Source organism: Babylonia areolata, chromosome 27, assembly GCF_041734735.1.
Source record: "Babylonia areolata isolate BAREFJ2019XMU chromosome 27, ASM4173473v1, whole genome shotgun sequence".
In the NCBI taxonomy this organism is placed as follows: Eukaryota; Metazoa; Mollusca; class Gastropoda; order Neogastropoda; family Buccinidae; genus Babylonia; species Babylonia areolata.
In genome coordinates this window covers 22,321,682-22,326,655 of record NC_134902.1, presented here as the reverse complement: position 1 = coordinate 22,326,655, position 4,974 = coordinate 22,321,682, and the positions used below count along the sequence as shown (strand labels likewise).

At 44.3% G+C, this 4,974-nt stretch overlaps 1 non-coding gene across 1 annotated transcript; it reads right to left on the bottom strand.

The window, feature by feature from the left end:
• Positions 1-1,113: 1,113 nt before the first annotated feature.
• LOC143301662 (5S ribosomal RNA) lies at positions 1,114-1,232 on the bottom strand. The gene has a single exon (XR_013057824.1). It is a non-coding gene; the product is annotated as a 5S ribosomal RNA (ribosomal RNA).
• Between the last annotated feature and the right edge of the window lie 3,742 nt (positions 1,233-4,974).

The following is a 4,974-nucleotide window of genomic DNA, read 5'->3' as shown; positions in this document are numbered from 1 at the left end:
CTAAGTGCATGCTGCACACGGGACCTCGGTTTATTGTCTCATCCGAATGACTAGAGTCCAGACCACCACTCAAGGTGTAGTGGAGGGGGAGAAATATCGGCAGCTGAGCCGTGATTCGAACCAGCGCGCTCAAATTCTCTCGCTTCCTAGGCGGACGCGTTACCTCTAGACCATCACTCCAAATGGGGTGTATGGGGGATAATACCAAAGCACAGTACCAAATGTTAGTTATATTTGTGTAAGATACTGGAAATATGCAACATTTTCTTGTGGCCCCACGGGGTTTCCTGAAATAACCACGTCTGATCTTATATATTATATATTGTTGTGTACGACTATCACCATCAGGACAGCAACGGAAGAATGCGGGAAATGCCACTGAAACAGTGCATACATGCGCATAATTCTTGAAACCGACCCTTCCAAAAAAACATTTTGCACTGTTTATTCGTGACGCCGGGAGAGGCTTTTTGTCTGTGTTAATGGATTTGGTATGGGTTGTGTGCTTCATGATAATTAATTATTAAGACAGTTATATCCAAAAAAAACAAAAACAAAAAAGAACTGAGTTGCAACAGCTGGTGTCTGCGTGTAATCCATCTGTTTTCCATTGCGTGGATTTAGTTCATGCGGGTTAGCCCCCTCTTTCACTGTGTCGTGTTCCCTGTCTCAAGGCTAAGGATTCGATCCTTCAGTGCTGGCTCTTTGGTCGGTTGGTTGGCTGGTTGAAGAGGAACGCCGTGTTCAAACCACGAGTTTCAAATGCGGACCGATCCGTGTACGCTATCTGCTACGGGCGGGGGGGTTGGGGGGTGGGGGTGAAAAGGCGGAAGCATAATAATAATGATAATTATTATGCGTAAGCCCAAATGTGCTGGTTGGGACAGAGAGTCAATGATTGTCTTTTCTTGTCTCGCTACCCCCCCAACCCCTCCCCATCCACCCACCCACCCACCTCACACCTCCCCCTTCCTCTCTATCATCTCATCAGTTTCAGTTTCAGTTTCAGTAGCTCAAGGAGGCGTCACTGCGTTCGGACAAAACCATATACGCTACACCACATCTGACAAGCAGATGCCTGACCAGCAGCGTAACCCAACGCGCTTACAAGGTTGCCAACAGCACCCGGTGTTCCCAGGCGGTCACCCATCCAAGTACTAACCGGGCCCAACGTTGCTTAACTTAGGTGATCGGACGAGAACCGGTGTTTTCAACGTGGTATGGCCGTTGGCAAAAGTTAGCAGAGCGTGGTTTCGATCCACGGACCTCTGGGTTATGGGCCCAGCACGCTTCCACTGCGCCACTCTGGATGTGTTATCATCTCATCGCATCTCCATACGCTGTGATTTCCTCTCTGTCTGTCTGTCTGTCTGTCTCTCTCTGTCTCTCTCTTTGTCTCTCTCTGTCTGTCTCAGTCTCTCTCCCTCTCTCTGGGCTTGTGTTGTTTTGTCTTGTCTTGTCTTGTCTTGTGTTGCCTTAACCCTTTCACTGCCAAACTCGCATTTATGCGGCAGCTAGGTAGAGGACCCATGTCACTGAAGGGTGACCAGGTCATGGGTCTGTTATCAAAGAACCTACTGATCTTAATGTTAGGTGGCAGGGTAGGACTTATTTTCTACCCATCACAGGGGGAATCCCCAACTGTACTTAGACACCATATTTACTGTGTCAGGGTATGACTTATTTTCTACCCATCACAGGGGGAATCCCCAACTGTACTTAGACACCATATTTACTGTGTCAGGGTATGACTTATTTTCTACCCATCACAGGGGGAATCCCCAGCTGTACTTAGACACCATAATTACTGTGTCAGGGTATGACTTATTTTCTACCCATCACAGGGGGAATCCCCAGCTGTACTTAGACACCATATTTACTGTGTCAGGGTATGACTTATTTTCTACCCATCACAGGGGGAATCCCCAACTGTACTTAGACACCATATTTACTGTGTCAGGGTATGACTTATTTTCTACCCATCACAGGGGGAATCCCCAACTGTACTTAGACACCATATTTACTCTGAATTGACTGGCGGTGAAAGGGTTAAGCACGGTGTTTTGATTGACGCGAATGGGGAGATGGGTAAAATTCTAGTTTAGCATCTTGAATTATTGCGCCTTTTTTTCACAGCCACTTTTTTGTGTGTGCATGTATGAAACGATATTGCCATTAGCAGATGTTGTGACCCATTTCCAGTGGATTTCGACTCGTATTTATTTATTTATTTATTTATTTTTACGATATTTTACTCAATTTCGATTCGGATTAAGTCACTAAACTTTCGTGCCACCATCTTGCTTTTATCCCCCCGTTTTTCGTCCCAGAAATCTTGGAAATGTAACCAATAGGCCTAATTATTTAGGATGCTAAAACTGGACATTACCGGGAAGATGATGTGACCGAAGCAGTGATAACTTTCTTTCTTCACTTTGGCGCTACCCTTTCGGTTTATTCATTTGTAGCCTCTCTCTCTCTCTCTCTCTCTCTCTCTCTCTCTCTCTCTCTCTCTCTGTGTGTGTGTGTGTGTGTGTGTGTGTGTGTGTGTGTGTGTGTGTGAGTGGTTAAAGCGTTGGAATTTCAATCTGAGGTTCCCGGGCTCGAATCTCGGTAACGGCGCCTAGTGGGTAAAGGGTGGAGATTTTTCCGATCTCCCACGTCAACATATGTGTAGACCTGCTTGTGCCTGAACCCTCTTCGTGTGTATACGCAAGCCGAAGATCGAAAACGTACCTTAAAGATACTATAATCCATGGCAGTGTTCGGTGGGTTATGGAAAAAAAAAAGAACATACCCAGCATGTACACAACCCCCGAAAACGGAGTATGGCTACCTACATGGCGGGGGTAAAAACGGTCATACACGTAAAAGCCCACTCGTGTATATGCGAGCAAACGTGGGAGTTTTAGCCTATGAACGAAGAAGAAGTCTCACCGACATTCATCAGCCATCATCAGCACAGTGACAGGCCCAAAGACATTCACAGCGGTTTCTTCCTCGGTGCAGTCACCCAGTGTTTTGTCAGCCACAGAAAAAAACAAAAGAATGAATAAATAAATGAATGAAGTAAAGGCAGGAAAAGAAGAGACTGGAAAAGCGCCAGAGGGCAAACAGGTGCTGAAAGCACACGCGGGCTCTTTGGGCGGTGTGTGTGTGTGTGTGTGTGTGTTTGTGTGTGTGTGTGTGTGTGTGGTGTGTGTGTGTGCGTGCGTGCGTGTGTGTGTGTGTGTGTACGTGCGTGCGTGCGTGTGTGTGTGTGTTTGTGTGCGTGCGTGCGTGTGTGTGTGTGTGTGTGTGTGTGTGTGGTGTGTGTGTGTGTGTGTGTGTGTGTGTGTGTGTGTGTGCCTTATCCGTGCGTATGTGTGTGTGTGTGTCTGTGTACAGGAGCGGCTCTTTGCTTTGAAGATTCAGATCAAATGTGACACCTGTTGAAAGAGACAATGGGAAGGAACGCCCTAGCCCTGTTTTTGTTTGTTTTGTTTGTTTTTTGTCCCCTCAAATTTTGTTGTTGTTGTTGTTGTTGTTGTTTGTTATTGTTCTTTTTACAGCCACTGGCGACGCCTTGACATGTAACATTTTTAATAACAGCAGTCTCAGCCTGCTCGTGACATACGTCATCTGTGAGATGACGTCTACGTTTGCTGACGTCACTTGCACGACTACGACCGTGTCCCGAGTCTCCCCCTCCCTCCTCGCCTCCCCCCCTCCCCCTACACGTCCCCCCCCCCACTCCCCCCAAAAAAAGACAAAATGTGCTCAGTTTTTCGTCTCTGCTCCTCCTCACAAAGCCATAAGAAAGTTCTGTCGTCATACAACCAACCTTGATAATGATGCATACTCGCGAATAAACACGCATTGCGCTCTCTCTCTCTCTCTCTCTCTCTCTCTCTCTCTCTCTCTCTCTCTCTCTCTCTTCATTCAATTAGAGGACGAAGATGATTCTGAATCATTATTTCATAAACCTGCATCTAAATAATGAAGAAATTATTGCTGGTATCGATTACTGAAATCAGGAAAGAATGCAGAGCCGGATAAAAAATATTGTTGGGAGAACGCAAATTCAGCCATTATTATATAATTCACTCGTTCAAATATTCAACCAACCTTTTTGAAAATGGTATCTTCCCCTGAGAATGGTCAAAATCTGTAGTCATTAAAAAACACACAAAAAAGCAACAAAACAAACAAACGAAAAAACCAACAACAAACAAACAACAAAACATACACAAAAAAACAAAAAAACAACAACAAACAACAACAACCAAAAACAAACAAACAACAACAACAAAACAAACAAACAAAAAAACAACAAAAAAACGGGAGACGTCAACAGTACTGATAATCATCGTGAGGTATCGCTTACCACCATTTTATAATAATGATACTACTGCTACTACTACTACTAATAATAATGATAATGGTAATGATAATGATATTAACTGCACATTCATCAACGCTTCTTTTATTATTATTATTATTACTACTACTACTACTACCTTTTTCTATATTATTATTATTATTTATTTATTTATTTATGTAAGCTTATCTATTATTTATTCCCCCCTTTTTTTCTTTTTCTCAAGGCCTGACTAAGCGCGTTGGGTTACGCTGCTGGTCAGGCATCTGCTTGGCAGATGTGGTGTAGCGTATATGGTTTTGTCCGAACGCAGTGACGCCTCCTTGAGCTACTGAAACTGAAAGCTTCACTCATTGCACAAAGAGCTTTACAATCCACACACGCATACGAAACACATTCAGTCCTCAACTCACAATCTTGCACAATAAACATATATGCGCATACAATCTCGTGCGTACATTACAATCCATCCATCCATACATACATACATACATTCGACACACACACACACACACACAATACAGCGTTACAAATAAACCTACACAATCAACTAACCACTGATGTGGAGTGATGGCCTAGAGGTAACGCGTCCGCCTAGGAAGCGAGAGAATCTG